This window comes from Protopterus annectens, chromosome 4.part1, assembly GCF_019279795.1.
Source record: "Protopterus annectens isolate FY-2018-M chromosome 4.part1, PAN1.0, whole genome shotgun sequence".
NCBI classification, from domain to species: Eukaryota; Metazoa; Chordata; order Ceratodontiformes; family Protopteridae; genus Protopterus; species Protopterus annectens.
In genome coordinates, this window is record NC_056734.1 from 882,353,418 (window position 1) to 882,371,766 (window position 18,349).

Genomic DNA, 18,349 nt, shown 5'->3' on the forward strand with positions numbered 1-18,349 from the left:
TAAGGGTGCAGAGGGCTCACAACACCGCTATCAATGACAGTATCCAAGACCTTGCCGTTGCCATCCGTAATTACACCGAAGTCATTGATAGACGTTGGGGGGAGACACTAGATGTCCTCTACAATGTAATGTCCATGTGCCAGGACAGTGCAGGATGGCTGAGACATCGACGTGGATGTATGCCAGCAACATCATCAGCTGGCACTCATCGCAGATGACACACAAGTCCCAGCCGCTCCCGTAGTGGCAGTACCAGCCCCAGCAATGTTGGGGCTAGGCTGTCAATAGACCATCCTAGACGACCACGTGCACATGGCTCTGGCCAGTCCCAGCAGGGACATGGGTCCAGTCAACATCCCTCTGTCTCTGACGATAGTACCCACTCTAGCTTTGTACCCGATACTGTCCATAGCACCCCTGGCAGGTGCAGGTACAGTGCCCATGGCCGGAGACAGTGATCTGTACAGCCTGGCAGGTACAGTCTGTGGCTGTCCCACAATCACCCGTATTTGGCAGTCACAAGGTGGAACTGTGTGCATGCAGACACACGTACGTAAACCAAACACCTAGGGCTAATGCATACACACACACACACACACACACACACACACACACACACACACACACACACACACACATTACACCAACATTGACCCATACTGTACTGTTGTCCCTCACACACACACACACACACACACACACACACACACACACACACACACACACACACACACACATACATGTCGATTGGATGGGTCATTGTCGGGCTCTGGCAAACCAATAACACACCCTGTGCATATGATGAAACTGTGCCACCTCCTGTCATCTGTGACAATGATGCAGGAACAGGCTTACATGGTGCTGATGCACAGGGTGACCTAATAGCAGTGTAGCAATGTTAGCAAGGTGTACTGATATCCTTGTAGGTATATCTGAGCAGGCATGATGCATTAAAACTATGATTATCAATGTAGTATTGTTTACACCAGTGTTAATTCCAATACTCTATTGTCTGCCCATGTGCCACTTGGCTGATGTGTGCTGTACTGACAGCATATGTTGGTGAGTGGATGGTACGTGTGATGTGTGCAGTACAGATTTGCAGGTGTACATTTGTGAACATGGTGGAGGTGCACCATCTGCATGTATGTGCATAGTGGACACATGGGAAGGGTGACATGCCCTGTATTACACAGTGTTAACACTTCATATTTCCTATTGGTGGCCAGTATGCATTTTACTACACATATGTTACGACTTGGGTACACATGTGTGTATGACATGGTTTGACACTATGTTGTGGGTGATACTGTTTATATCGGTCATTGTTTTGCATACTGGTAGTATACATAACCTCAACAGCCTGACTTTACCCAATCTTTAGCTGATGGCTTGACAACTGACACACAGATGTAGGATACACAGTAGCATTTGAGTCCTTCTGGTTCTATACTATACCAGTAACCAGTGGTATTGGCCGCCACCCATTCCTGACACCACTTCTGTTTGGCATGTAGCCGTCCCAGGTACAAGCAAACACACTAGGGATATCTCCATCCAGATCTGGTAATGCATATAGTGGCCTACAATGCATTCTCCAGATGAGACACTTATCCTCCACAAGGGTAAAATACAGACAGATACCTGTTGACCAACACATGCTGTAAAGCTATAAGCCAACTATAGCATAGTCATCCACATTTACAATGCATAGTATCCTGACAGTACCACATTGTTAGTGGCCCACAACATGTAGCAGGGGTACCGATGTGTACATACAACCACAAGCTATGTCATCTGTCCTTTGGTATTCACTTTTCCAAAGGTATGCTGAAGTCCCTCAGTGCATCACATAAGCATGAAGGGGGATGTATGCATATCCATGGTGGTGTTGTACACCTGTAATGAATGGTCATTATTGACAGACTGTGTTGTGTTTGAACATGTCTGACATATGCCCCAGGCATGAACCCTCACTCACACTATTCTATAGAAACTGTCATGGGTGTGTGTGACACAGATGACCTAGGCCACAGATCACTGCAGTGGCTAGCCTTGACGCATACATACATATGTGACCTAAGGTCTGAGAAGCAGCAGCACAGACTGTCAATGGTAACAGATGTATTCATGTAGAAAGCAGGCTTCACACCTATGAACTCATTGAGGTCACATGTACATATATGTATTTGCCACACAGATAATGGAAGTGTGCAATGCACATACCGTTGTTTTACTGATATGTCATATAGTTGTAAAAGCAAAACCCACAACACATTAATCAACATTGTCACACACACACTCAGCAATTGCAGGATTCAAACCCCTACGCATTAACATGACACGCTATATGCTTTACTGGGTGTTTTCATTTTTCCTGCTATATTTCTAGGATGCTGACATCATCAGACTTGCCAAAGAAGAATCTACCTCTTTTCATGTGTTTTCCTAGTCTCCAAAACGGGCACTCCTCTCAAGAAATCACACACCCCTCCCCCCACACAGCAACTGCAGGATTCAAACTCCTAACTAATTATGCTATGGTACTACAAAGCTACACATTAACAAAACACGTTACATACTTTACTGGGTGTTTTCATTTCTCCTGCCATATTTCTAGGATGCTGACATCATCAGACTTGCCAAAGAAGAATCTATCTCTTTTCATGTGTTTTCCTAGACTCCAAAAAGGGCACTGCTCTTACAAGAAATCACACACACACAGATTAATTGCAGGATTCAAACCCCTACTTAACTATGTTATGATATTACAGAGAAACATATTAACACGACATCATATATGCTTCACTGGGTGTTCTCATTTCTCCTGCTATATTTCTAGGATGCTGACAACATCAGACTTGCCAAAGAAGAATCTACCTCTTTTCATGTGTTTTCCTAGTCTCCAAAAAGGGCACTCCTCTCAAGAAATCACACACCCCCGCACACACACATAGCAATTGCAGGATTGAAACCCCTACCTAACTATGTTATGATACTACACAAATACGCATTAACATGACATGCTATATGCTTTACTGGGTGTTTTCATTTCTCCTGCTATATTTCTAGGATGCTGACATTATCAGACTTGCCAAAGAAGAATCTACCTCTTTTCATGTGTTTTCCTAGTCTCCAAAAAGGACACTCCTCTCAATCACACACACACCTCCCACACAGAACAATTGCAGGATTCAAACCCCTACCTAACTATGTTATGATACTAGAGAAATACACATTAACACGACATGCTTTATGCTTTATTGGGTGTTTTCATTTCTCCTGCTATATTTCTAGGATGCTGACATCATCAGACTTGCCAAAGAAGAATCTACCTCGTTTCATGTTTTCCTAGTCTTCAGAAAGGGCACTCCTCTCAAGAAATCACACACACACCCCTCCCCACACACACACACACACACACACACAATTGCAGGATTGAAACCCCTACCTAACTATGTTATGATACTACAAAGATACGCATTGACACAATGCGCTATATGCTTTATTGGGTTTTTTCATTTCTCCTGCTATATTTCTAGGATGCTGACATCATCAGACTTGCCAAAGAAGAATCTACCTCTTTTCATGTGTTTTCCTAGTCTCCAAAAAGGGCACTCTTCTCACAAGAAATCATACGCACACAGAGCAATTGCAGGATTTAAATTCCTACTTAATTACGTTATGACACTACAGAGATATGCATTAACACAACATGCTATATGCTTTAGTGGGGTGTGCTCATTTCTCCTGCTATATTTCTAGGATGTTAACATCATCAGACTGGACATGGTAATGTGTGTGCACTTTGTTTTATGCAATCTCAGGAATGAACCATGTGGGTCAGCAGGTGTTAACAGCTTGAACAGGACTCCACAATTCTTAGCTTGTGTGATCTCTCTGTGGAGAAATTTCCATTCCTTCATATGACAATACATATTTATGCACAGGTTGTTGAATTTGTGGATACAACATCTGTCTGTGATGTTGATTAAGGGCTACTCAGAGTCTATGTGGGATGTGTGTAGCTCCCTTCAGTGATGTGTGTCCTGGGTGGCTGCCTTGCAAACAGTCTAGCAGGTTTGGGAACCATGATCTGTCCATGATCATACCACAGTTGGTAGGGCTGTGTGTTTGTCAGCTTCCAATAGCTCTGCTTATGACTTCAATCATGATGGACTCAATGGCCTTGCAGATCAGACGTCATAGGCTTATAGGACTATAGTTCCCATGGTCTGTTGTGCACCAACACTTGTGGGGTGTGCCATATGTTGCTGTAACACATTCAACAGTTTCAGATCCTGTAGAGAGGGTGTGGCTCAACAGACTGTTCAGGTGCAGGGTCTGTTTGTTCTGTAGTTAACTTATGACACATATCAGGAAGCAATGTCATCCAATTGATGCCATGTTTTCGGCTTTGGAAGGAGCTGTTTACCCATTCTACATGTGATATCTCCTGGTATGATGATAGGGACATTTGTCAGTGGGAGGTGGGTATGTATGTATGGGCCTGTCTGACAGGATGTCGGCATTGTTAGTCAGGTGCAGTTGGCCCTGACTCAGGTCATATATGTGTGTACGGTGCTGTGTATGACATAGCTAAAGGAAGTGTCATGGTTCTGTCTGGACTCCTTCGCAGATAATCTTTCAAAAACACCAACATACCTGAGCACTAAACCCCTGTTATACTCTTTTACACACTTAACACCCTACTGATCCCTTTTGATCAGTCAACAGAGAGTATGTTATCATAATATCCTGTGGCTGGGCCATTCCAAAACGTTGATTGACTTCTGGTAAAGACATTCTTTTATGGATTTTTATGTATGGTATGGGTCATTGTTGTGTATTTTTATGTATGGTATGGGTCATTCTTATGTGGAAAGGTGTAAGTCCTCTCCATCCACAGCATTCTAGCAGACACATGAAGATTTTGGGCCAAAAGGGACTGGTATTTTGAACTGTTCTTAATCGATTCCACCTTGGCTAAAGGCCCATTTCCAGCTTATGAACAACAATCCCAAAGCAGGACACTGCCATCGCCATGCTTCACCACGGGGATGGTGTTCTTTTGGTGATGCACTGTGTTGTACTTTTGCCAAACAAACCTTTTAGTTTTGTGGCCAGAAAGTGCAACCTTTGTCTCATTACACCATAACACATTTCCCCACATGCTATTGGGGGACCTGATGCATTTTTCTTGAGAAATTCACCAGACCCAGATGTTGTTCTGTGTGAAAAGGCTTCCATTTTCCAAACCTACCCCATAGGCCAGACATGTGGAGAATACAGGAGATTGCTGTCACATGTAGTACACCACTGGTACTTGCCAGTGATTCCTGCAAGTCCTGTAGTGTTGCTGTAGCTCTCCTGGCAGCCTTCCTGACCAGTTTGGGTCTTGTCTTTTCCACACATTTGGATGGATCTCCAGTTCTTTGCAATATCACTGTTGTTCCATATTTCCACCACCATTTGATGACTGTCTTCACTGTGTTCCATGGTATGTGCAATGCTGTGGAAATGGGTGTGTACCCTTTTCTGGGCTGATACCTTTCACAAAAGAGATCACTTTGCTGCTTCGAAAGCTGTATGCAAATTACATCTGTTGCTATAGCAGGCAACTGAGTAAATTTAGGATAATCCTGGTAGGACAGTTGACCATTATTTGCTATTAATCAAAGACTCTCTGTAACTGATGGCAGGTATTTACCCAAGAAAATGTCATGCTGTAATAATAGTGAAAGCTACTTCAACACAGTATTAGAATCAGCTTGTGCACACATATGCATCTAGCTTCTTGTAAGTTTTTTATGTATCATAATTGTTCCCCTAACAGATGTGTTTTACAATTGAATTGCATAGGTTATAGGTCACATGAAAGTTTAGAAGGGTTCAGAAATGTTTTATTCTGCTCTCATTTATGCATATCACAAATACCTGACTTTCTAACTGCCATGTGTACACCATTTATATGCACTGCATAACCCTAATTTATAAAATATGTCCCTAGTTTTGGGCCTTCATCCCCCCATTTTGTCAGTCTTTGTTCATATTTCTTGCAATGACAGGTTGTGAGGTATGATACAGATATGTGACATCTCCTGCAAATAGGCCTCTGTGATAACCACTGTTATGCAATGTGGTTAACCCCACCACAAGTGAACATGCAGATTTTGCAAAATGTCTGAGAGTAACAGTTGTGTGCATTGTCACATGCATGACCTTAACATGCCTGGGGTACTGGTGAGCCACAACAGGAAAATCCCGTACTCACTAGCTTCAGACTGCTGTCCCATATGCAGGCAAGAGGGACCTATGTAGTTGTAGGGGAGAGGCATTGTCAGCAGACTCACATTTGGCATTGATATGAGATTAATGCTATGTTTCTGCACAGGTACAGTACAAGCTATGAAAGTGCACAATTTGCTGTCCCTCAACACATATGTGCACTTATGGTGCATTACTAAACCCCATCCAAAAATGCAGTTTGAACTGAAATATGCATCTAGATACTCTATAGAGGACAGTATGACTGCAACATGATTAAATTGATGTGCACTGTAGCCTTACCTGGATGCTCCTCACCTGTTGCCTGGGTGCCACCCACCTCCATGACTGGTGTTTCATGAGTTGGCTGTTATGTGTGGGCCCCCAAGGGTGGCAAGGAGCTCCTCTGTTGCCGTAAGTGGGGCCTGTGTGGCTAGACCCCCACCTGTAGCAGTATGGTCCTTGGCCACAGCAGCAGCCCTTTGCCAGGCATGACGTATCAGGTCAGTTGCCCGATGTCCTGACCTGATCATATATGTGGACATGGTGGCCCAAGGTGCTCACTCTGTGGACAAGGTCTTCCCACAGGGCAGTCCACTCCTGCAGATTTTTTTGGCTCTGGCCAAACAGTGCCACATGGTGCTGTATTATTGCATCAGTGATAGCTGCATTCTCTTCTGCAGTATATGCTGGCTGACACTGCATGCCACCAGCAAGACGTAAAAGAGAAACACATCACAGGACCTCAGACATTGCCCGGAGTTATTTCAGAGCCAGCACATCAATATTGTCTCTAATTACCACCACTTACAACCACATCATACCTCCGTCGTCTACCAGCACAGTATGAAGCTGCATTGCACTCCTGGTCCTGATGTGTCATATTCCTTCCAATGAGGGCTAGTACATTGCATAACCCACCATTCATCATTCATGCTTGTGTAGAAGAATGACAGTGGCTCTCTTCCTTACAGATGGGATATCAGTGGTGCTTAAGCTTTGATTGCATACAGTGTGCAATGAAGCTGGAAGCTTATTCCCAAGTTCATGTAGGATACTGACAGAGGTTCATAGGTTTATAGCTAAATAGGTTGGTACTAGGCTATCGTCCCTAGGGCCGATACAAGCCAAGCCATAACAATTCCCTGGCTATTTCTTTCCACACTATTTACTTCCCTGGACCCCTCTCTAGCAGGGTGACTGATGTAATCCCCGGGGTGAATAGCAGGAATGTTATCAGGTCCATGGAGACTTGCTTTTGTTGACTTTGATTAGGCAGTATGCACCTTCTCCCTGATAATGAGGGGAGGGGTGTGGGTGCTGTGCATATCCACCTATACTGATGGTGAGCCACGGGGGTGATGTTTACCCTAGACCTGTCTGCAGCAGGTTGACTATAGCTATGGTGTGTGTGTATGTGGTGTGATTAACCACCATTACAGGGTGGGTTGGGTTGTTGCCTCTGAGATTGCAGACATATGTGAAGACAGCCATGTGATTACCCTTGGTGGATGTGTCCAATTTGTACTCATAGTTATCCTTACAGTAATCCACCTGTGACCTTATATGCTCGTTCAGACAAAGGTTGACTTGCTGCCAAGTTGATGCCTGCTCCTACTTTTGCCCTGTGCAGCAAATATAGTGACCAGTTATGTGGTTTGTGTATTGCTGCTGTCCAGCAAAAGGGATTACTCTACTTTGGCAGAGACAGGTTTACAGGTAAGGTATTGCTGAGTCCATACAGCTATGTCAGTGGTCATATAGTTGTTTGTAGTAGGCATGGACACGAGGTCATAACACAGTTGGACACCTCTCCAGTTTGAACCTGACAATCATGCTTATTCTAGTACCCATGTCTATGTCAGGGCAATGCAACAACCAGTGACTGTAGAAATCTAACTCTGTTGGATGCAGAGACACTGAGATTACACATGTGTACAACATGTACAGCTTATTTACCTGACATTTTGCATCCCATGTCTGTTGTTATGAAGCAGCCAAGTGCACCTATTCATGCATACATGTGCACAGGTAATACCTGATATACATTTCTGTTCTATGTCAGTATGGCACACTGTATTTACACTCTTGATGCTCAGTCATTCCTATCAATCTGTTAGAGCAGAACATCTGGAAGGTGCCACACGTACATGGGGGGCAATGGGCCAAAATTAGTCACACTTTCTTAATATTGCTTTAACACACTTAATCCATTTGATAGCACAGTAGCCTTTGCATTCACAGACATACCCTGGAGGATGTCCGACTCTCATATGGCAGGAAGAGAGGAGGAAGACTAGGAGTGTAGTAGTGAGGAACTTTTACTGTTGGCAGTATGGCTGGTATGGGGACAGAGCTAGCTGATATGTTGGACAGAAGGAAGGAAGTATATTGTGTGTTCAAGAGACCAGATGGAAGGGAGGTAAGGCTAGGTGTATCGGAGTTGAGTCCAAATAGTTCTATCATGGTATGGATGGGAGGATAAATGGTGTAGGGGTTATCCTAAGTACAGTTTGCCAAGAGTGTTTTTGGAGGTGAAAAGAGTGTCGGATAGAGTGATGTTTATGAAGCTGGCAGTTGATGGTGTAATTATGACTGTTGTTACTGCATATGCTCCACTAGTTGTGTGTGTGATGGAGGAGACAGAAACATTTTGGAGTGAGTTGGATGAAGTGGTGATGACTGTACCCAAGGGTGAGAGAATGGGGATTTCAATTGGGATGTTGGTAAAGGCATCAGAGGGGATGGGGAAGTGATGGGTAGGTATGGTGTAAAGCAAAAGAATGCAGAAGGTAAGATGGTGGTGGAGTTTGCAAAAAGGATGGACATGGCTGTGGTGAATACATATTTTAACAAGACAGAAGAGCATAGGATGACATACAAGAGTGGAGGAAGATGCACACCGGTGGATTATCTCCTATGCAGCAGGGCCTGTTTGAAGGAGATTGGAGACTGTAAAGTGGTGACAGGGAAACGTGTAGTTAAGCAGCATAGAATGGTGGTCTGTAGGATGATGTTGGTGATCAAGAAGAGAAGGAGGAGTATGAGGGCAACACCCAGGATCAAATGCTGGAAACTGAAAAAGGGTGATTGCGAGGTTGAGTTCAGGGAAGAGTAAGACAGGCAGTGGGTGGCAGTGCAGAGTTGCTGAATACCTGTGCAACTACAGCAGAGCTAGTAAGGGAGATGACCAGAAAGGTGCTTGGTGTGACATTTGGACAGAGGAAAGAGGACAAGGAGACCTGGTGGTGGAATGAAGAAGTACAGGGGAGTATACAGAGAAAGAGATTGGTGAACAAGAAGTGGGATTGTCAGAGAGATAAACAAAGTAGACAGGAGTATAAGGAGATGAGGTGCATGGCAAAGAGAGAGGAGGCAAAGGCTAAAGATGAGGCATATGAAGGGTTGTATGAGAGGTTGGACACTAAGGATGGAGAATAGGACCTGTACCGATTGGGTAGACAGAGGGACTGAGCTAGGAAGGATGTGCAGCAGATAAGGGTGATAAAGGATAATGAGGGAAACATTCTCAAAAGTGATGAGAGTGTGTTGAGCAGATGGAAAGAGTACTTTAAGGTACTGTTGAATGAAGAGAATGACAGAGAGTGAAGGGTGGATGATGTGGGTATGGTGAATCAGGAAGTGCAATGGCTTAGCAAGGAGGAAGTAAGGATAGCTATGAAGAAGATTAAGAATGGAAAGGCTGTTGGTCCAGATGACATACTTGTGGAAGCTGGAGGTGTTTAGGAGAAATGGCAGTGGTCTTTCTAACCAGATTGTTTAATGTAATCTTAGAAAGTGAATGGATGTGTGAGGAGTAGATAAAAAGTGTTTGCATACCGATTATAAGAATAAGGGTGATGTGCAGAGCTATAGTTACTACAGTGGGATAACATTGATCAGTCACAGCATGAAGTTATGGGAAAGAGTATTGGAAGCTAGGTTAAGAAGGGAGGAGAGGATTAGTGATCAGCAGTATAGTTTCATGCCAGGAAAGAGCAGTACAGATGCAATGTTTGCTCTGAGAGTGTTGTTGGAGAAGTATGGAGAAGGTCAGAAGGGGCTGCATTGTGTTTTTATGGATTTAGAGAAAGCATATAACAGGGTGCCTAGGCAGGAGTTGTGGTATTATATGAGGAAGTCAGGAGTGGTGAGGAATCTGTAAGAGTGCTAAAGGATATGTACAAGGGTAGTGTGACAGTGGTGAGTTCTGCAGCGGGAGTGACATGTGCATTTAAGGTGGAGGTGGGATTACATCAGGGATCAGCTCTGAGCCCTTTCTTATTTGCAGTGGTAATGGATTGGTTGACAGACAAGATCAGACAGGAGTCCTCATTGACTGTGATGTTTGCAGATGACATTGTGATCTGTAGTGAGAGTAGGGAACAGGTTGAGGAGACCCTGGAAAGGTAGATATATGCTCTAGAGAGGTGAGGAATGATGGTCAGCAGGACTAAGACAGAATATATGTGTGTGTGAATGGGAGGGAGGATACAGGAATGGTGAGGATGCAGGGAGTAGTGGTTGCAAAGGTGGATGAGTTTAAATACTTGGGATTAACAGTTCAGAGTAATGATGAGTGTAAAGGAGCAGTAAAGAAGAGAGTACAGGCGGGATGGGGAGGGTGAATAGAGTGTTAGGTGTGATTTGTGGCAGGCGAGTACCATTAAGAGTGAGAGGGAAGGTCTACAAGACAGTAGTGAGACCAGCTATGTTATATGGGTTGGATATAGTGGCATTGACAAAAAGGAAGGAGTCAGACGTGGCAGAGTTAAAGATGTTAAGATTTGCACTGGGTGTGATGAGGGTGGACAAGATTAGGATACGTATGTAAGAGGGTCAGCCCTAGTTGGATGGTTTGGAAACAAAGCCAGAGAGTAACGGGATTATGTGGTTTGGACATGTGCTGAGGAGGGATGCTGAGTATACTGGGAAAAGGATGGTAAGGATGAAGCTGCCAGGTAAGAAGAAAAGAGGAAGGCCTAAGACAAGGTGTATGGATGTGGTGATAGGGGACATGCAGGTGGTTGGTGTAACAGAGCAAGATGCAGAAGACAAAAAGAAATGGAGACAGATGATCTACTGTGCTGACCCCTAACGGGAACAGCCAAAAGAAAGAGGAGATGTTGTAATGGCAGTCTTCAAAGGTTGCCAATGATTTGCCTGACATAACACAACTCTATGTGTAAATAACTACAAATATGAGGCACACATATGGTTTGTGTGCATAACACTGGACAATTGAATGGTATGAGCTCAGTATATCACATGCAGTTCAACATACACATCGGCAACAGTATTTCACTATGTGAATACCTTGTACAGGACTCTCACATTTCTGAGATAAACATGTATATCATAGTTGTATTCACAATGAACATGTGGATATCTAGGACATCCCAGTAGCTGGGCTAGCAGTGTCACAGTCAGTATTTTTCAACACACAATCCAGTGGTAATCATACATGAGCCATCTTCTCTCACGGGGTGACTCAAGGGCCTGAGCTGTGATCTATGTCACTGCAGACAGACCCAGATGCTATGGCCATAGGTTCTGATCAGCAATATATCAGTACAGCAAGTCTTGTTGAGACATATTTGTTGAACTTCATATTCCCATTATTACATACCCCCTACTGCCTTCCATTGCATGCTTACTTGTTTGACATACCTTTTTTCCAAGTATGGTTGGTTTGATTCCAATATGTGTTATTTGGTTTCTTTGTCTGTCTGTCTCTCTCTCTCTCTCTCTCTGTTTTGCATAGGCAGCAGCTTGCCTTTTGTAGATAATGCTCATGAGCAGCTGATGGGCTGTTCACCAATTGGTGTCCCCTACTTGCTAATTGCATGCAGAACAGTTGTGGTATTATTCCTATAGCCAATGGCATGGCAACACACTCCTATAATTGAGTACTTTATGTGGGTGCTGTGCCTTTTCCTTGCCTGTGAGGAGGACTTCATGGAGGTGTGTGAACAGCAGCATCACAGAGGGTAGTTGGAAATACCTCTTACAACAAAAACTGTGGAAACAGCCTAACAAACTGGGGGAGAATGTTCCAGACATAGAGACAGAATGTAAGTATTGCTGTTATACAGTTGAATTAATGCTAGTTTAAAAAGATTTCTGTGGACATGGCTTTTCTGAATGATTTTAAGTATGACAGTATTATGTGGTATACATAACTCTGAACTGTAGAGCTATTCACAGATTGGCCAGATTTTGGACTCTCATGTTTGGTGTGTTCCTCAGACATTTTTTGTCTTTGAAAAATCAGTAGCATACTGTGGGGATTGCAGTCAGTAAATGGTATCCATTTGTGTTTCTGACTTCATACCCCTTAGAAAAGATATGTTACAACAAACCCTGTTACACCAGCATATCTAAGTTTATAACAGCAATATTTCACATATGCCCTTTTTATGGGGTTTCTGTCCCCCAAGTATGTCAGGCTTTGTCCAGATGTCATGCAGTAAGAGGGTATATAGGTAGGATATATCAGTATTTAGTGCCTTCATTCCTGATGTCATCCCTGTTATGTATCAGAATGCCAGACGTGTTATGTGTAAGAGGCCTTATATATGAGGACAAAGCCTGGGCATTCTGTGAGACTCTGAACAGTTCAGAGGTCTATGTATTTCTAGCAATTGTTGACAAAGTGTCAGGATTGTGCAGAAGTGTAGTGTGCCAATGTTTTTGGCCTGTGTAGTGAGGGGGGTAGATGTATGACTTATGGCTCCTTTTCTATCTGCCTGTGCATGCTGCTCCAGTTTCTGGTGGTCTATCGGCTGTACATGTTTGTAGGGGCAGATGAAACATGTCCCATACCATAGACAGGCATCATACTACACTTTGAATTAGGCCAGTATATGTAGGGGTAGTGTGTGAGCGGCAAACATCTTGAGATGTTTTTGTTTGCACAGTCCTTGTACTGTACTGTTCAATTGGCTTACCAGTATTTCACTGTGACTGTGGTGAAATTGGTTGTGGTTGTGTACTTTCACACTGGGGTCTGTTTTTCAGTGCTGTTACATCCCTGTAATGCCTGATATATTTGCAAATGCATGTGTAATTCCCCATAGCGGAATTGGGTTAGTGTTGTGTCAGTCTGACTGTAGTTTGGATGGTGCTTGGTGACATGCTTAGCAGCTGAGAGTAGTATCCTTAATGTGAAGTTATGTCCAGATATTTGTAGGATGTACTGTTGCCTCACCCCCATAACTTTTGTGTATTTCTGACACATCAGTGGGATGACGTGAGGATTTACATCACTAACCAGTGAAAAGTAATTGAGTGTTGGACTTGTGCTATTTCAATCAATATATGTTAGAACAGACAGGAGGGTGTTACTGCAGCAACTGTGTCAGGTTATCTACTACAGTATTTCAGATATGTTCCTGTTTTTTTGGCTTTCTCCCTCCACTTTGTTAAGCTTGGTCCAGATTTGTTGCACTAAGGGGTTCCAAGCCTACCTCTCGACTGGCCAGATTGTTTCAGAATGTCCAGGTTTATTGCTCATATTTCTGGTCTCTTCCGCAGATTCATTATTTTTATTTCCCTGGTAAATCACTGCAATGATCTGAGGATTTCTGTCAGTAAATGATGACATACATTTCAGTTTCAGAACTCAAATCCTTCAGAACATGTATGCTGAAACAAATCCTGTCACTCTGGCAACATTCCCCATTTATAAGAGCAATATTTAAAATATGCCCCTAGTTTAGGCCCATTGCCCCTCCCCCCATTTGGTATGGTTCTGAGGTATGTCTCCACTATGTATGTATATATATATATATATATATATATATATATATATATATTTATATTTATATATATATATATATATATATATATATATATATATATATATATATATATATATATATATATATATATATATTTCCCATACATGATAAACAGAGCACCTCCGTGACCCTCTTCAAGAGAAATCTTGATGAGTGGATGGGAAATAGAAAGTTCACCCTGGGGATGACTCCAGTGGCTCTACTTGATAGAGGCACTGGGAACTAACGTCAGGCAGCATGATGCCAGGGCACTTCTATGGGCTAGGCTTGTAAAGGCTCCAGGGTGATTAGCCTAATACACACATATGAACCTATTTATATATATTATACAAAACCTGTCTGATTCTACAGAATCTTTTCCCTACTGTTGAATTACTCTACTGCATGATATGTTTGAAAAAGCATCAGCAATCCTTACAACTCAAATGGTATAGTGTTACATGGCTCTCCCTATGGTGGACAGGGCCCTGGGTTTAAGACTCCGCAGTAGTGCTGATTATTTTGTTGCTAGGCAGAACAGTGGCTGATGGAAACGGAGCATACCTCTCAACCTGGAAACATCAAAAATCTGGACAGAGGCCCATGAAAAATATGTACAAATATGGACACCTATCAACATAAAATATGCATAAATAATTATGTAACCCCACCCCCTCTGGTGGAATTGTGGGATACCATAATTCAAACACAAATTGAAGAAGAGACAAAATATTAAACACAAAACACAGCCAGAAGAATAGTATTTTATTTACATTAACATTTGAGTTTGTATAAAACTAAAATGCAATTTTTTTATAAAAGTAAAGGTAACCACTGCATTAATATTAATAACAAAATATAACTAGAACAATACTGTTTTATCTATATTAACAGTTGAACTTGTATAATGCTAAATCACATTCTACATAACTATTTTCCCAGTCAATCATTGGGATTCAGTGACCAAAACCACTTCTCTGTCCACAAACCTAGCAAATCTAATGGGCTCTGGGCATCTTCTCAGGGAATTTTAATATATGGACTCAGGTTTTCACACTACTCCACTTAGAGTTCATATAAACATGTTCAGATGCTGCACACAGCATACTTTGATATAGTAACTGCTACATTATCTTTTGGTGCAGAGACTGCAGACCATTACAATGGCAGTTTCACACATCGTAAGATAGGGCATGGTTGGGTAGGTTTGAAAGTGCAGGGCCTAAGCATTAAATAAATGCCTCAGCATATGACCATTTGTTAAAAGACACATTTAACTATACTAAATCTGAAAAGCCCATAGAAAACAATGATACTTGCTAGATGTGTATTTAGTTCATGAGAAACAAATTAAACATATCTGTGGCTGAAGTAAACAAATGTTCCTTCACCCCTTTATGTTAAGTAAGGATGACAGACAGCAGCAGAAGATGTGGTAATGCAGTGCAGTGGGATGGGCAGGAGGTTATGCAGAAGATGACACACCATTATGTTCAATGTCCACTGTTCCTTAAATCAAAGGTCCCCAAGGAAAGCTTACCCTTAACAGTTTTTACATGCCCCGTACATTTCATCTGAGCCCTGTAACTATACCATGAAAGAAAATGAAAATAAAAAAAAATCAACAACTTTTAGATAATCATCCAGGAAAGACAAGGAATTTACACAAAAATGTAGTATTAAAACTATAGTGTGGCAACATTTAGTGATAGAAGGTATTAGAAGATCTGTCATTCAGATTGCAGTACACAGAATTAAATTTAACAGAGAATAGTTATTTTCATGTCTCTCTCTCTCTCTCTCTCTCTGAATATTTCACAGACTGCATACTGTTCTAACATTGATATATTTTTGGAATAGAATTGCATATTTGCCATCTTTTGCAATCTCTGTACCTAAAGGAGTCTAGAACTGATATATTTATTTCTTATGAACTTGAAATTATTTTTAGATATTGTAACCCTTTCACTCATGTTGACAACGTCAAATACATGGGACAAATTGATATAGAAATTATCCAATGGCTCCTATATATTCCATGCAACTTCCAGTACCAGTTCTTGCCTTTGTGTATTATTAACAGTCAGGTTCATTCAGTAACAAAGCTCCCACCAATTTGAAAACTTACTGGCTAACAATCCCTGTTTCTGTCTTTATATAGGTATTAGTGAAGGATCATGGTGACCCAAAGTACAGTTTTACTTGCTGCAGAAAAGGGCTATACACCTTGTTAAATTACCCTGATCCCAAATTGCTAAGAACTATACACTGTGGTAAAGATTCTTGAGGTGTTAGAGTAGCCTTCATTTTCCAAATGAGTCAATACTTATCAGTTTGTTAATTCTTTTTTCTACGTACGTACTTTGTGCAAACCACACTTTCTTATCATCAACCATTAGCCATCAGCACAGTTTTTTCCCTTTGTATGTCATGGTGACAGAAGTGATGAAAAACTGTCTTTAGTCCAGCCTCCTACGTGTGTTTTATTTACTTTCATACATAAATCTTTCTTTCAATAACATTCCCACAGCCTATTCATTTGCTCTATCTCAGGATTTTTATATAAATGAGACATCTATGTACATTACTGATCTGCAATACTTTGGTGATTTTTTTTTTGAAAATTCCAGGGGTACCGAATAATGCACTTGCTTTTTCTGATAGGCTGAACAGTACCTGTTTGAATTCTGTTGCTTGCTACATACATACAGGTCAGATCTCCCATGTCATCCAACAACCAGATTACACATTTCAGCTCCTGCCTGCTAAGGATCTGATGCTCAAGCTACGAGCCTTCGACTGCGAGAATCATTTTAATTTAAAGCAAAATCGCTATATGATGTCCATAATCGGCAGCATGATACCAGCATGATCATCACATTCCAAAAAATTCCACACCAAAAACAAACCAAGAAGAGTACATAAATTTCACAAAGTCTGTTGAGTTCTAACACTCACTTTAATACCACATAAAAGCAAGTTACAACGATTAATAAATCCAAATCACTTTTGAGTTAGAACTCAACGGACTTTGTAACGTTTATGTACTCTTCATGATCATCACATTGCCAAAAAAAAACAAAAAAAAAAACACATTACCTAAATGCAGTGACTGCGATTGCAGCACACACAATATATTCAAACACTTAGTGGTACGTATCGAATGTGATTCAAAAACTGTTACTGTAAGCCTGTAATCCTTACACTTCAGTATTTCAGGATCTTCAGGATCAGGACAGGAGACAATAGTTGTTGAACTGAACACCAATAATGACAATACAGTTGCACTTAAAGAGGATGATGAGAGGGAGACAACAACACCTTTGCTGGGGGTGAATTCGTATATCTGGAATATCACAGACACAGTATCATTACAACTCACATAAACTCCAGTTGCGCTAAGTTATAAATTTTAACTTTTAATAACAACCCAGATTAAAAACAGTATGCAGTGACTGCAGCAGATTGCTGAAAAGCCAAATTTCTTTTGCTGCAGTTTCTAATTCACTTTTACTTACCTGGAGGAGGTCGGGTCACTGGAATTAAGTTTTCATATGCTCCTGATTCCTACATGTGGCCACAGCAGGCTCTGGCTGGGTCTGGGTCTGGGATGTCTCTGCTCACTGTAGAACTTAATTATTTCTACACTCACTGTCTGGTAAGGCTTACTAGCTCTACTCACTGCTGTGCTGCAGTGCTCCTCCTAATTATTAATTATTTCCATATTCCACCAGCCACCATAAAAAAAAAAAAACAAAAAAACAAAACAGTACTTCCAACTTCCAAGTCTACTCAGACCGATTCTGATGCTATCACGCACATTACTCCAGCACACTGATTACGTTTTGGGATGCATGATGACATCATCTACCTTAATTTAAATAAAAATAATACAAAATTTTAAAAAATCAGAAACTGAAAGGGACCACTCGCAAATTCATGGAACCTCATTATTTTGTCCTCAAAACCGGTAAATACTGAGGAATTCGGTATGGTTGAGAGGTCTGAAACAGAGTGATTGAAGCAGTTTTAAGCAGTTGTAAGTAGGTTTGCACCACACTAAGTGATGCTAACATAAGGTTAACCATGCAGATGCTTAATCTGTGTTGGCTTCACTTAGCCTCGCTCAAACTCACTTACTCCCCCTTACCCCCGTGCTAATTTCTTTAAAAGAAAAAGAAAAAGGGGTGATAGGAAAGTGGTGAAAAAGGGGCAAGTAGAGGGAAAAACAATAAGAAAGATAGATAGGGATGTGCAGGATGGGTGTAGGGAAGGTCCATTGCTGTCCATTTCTTATACAG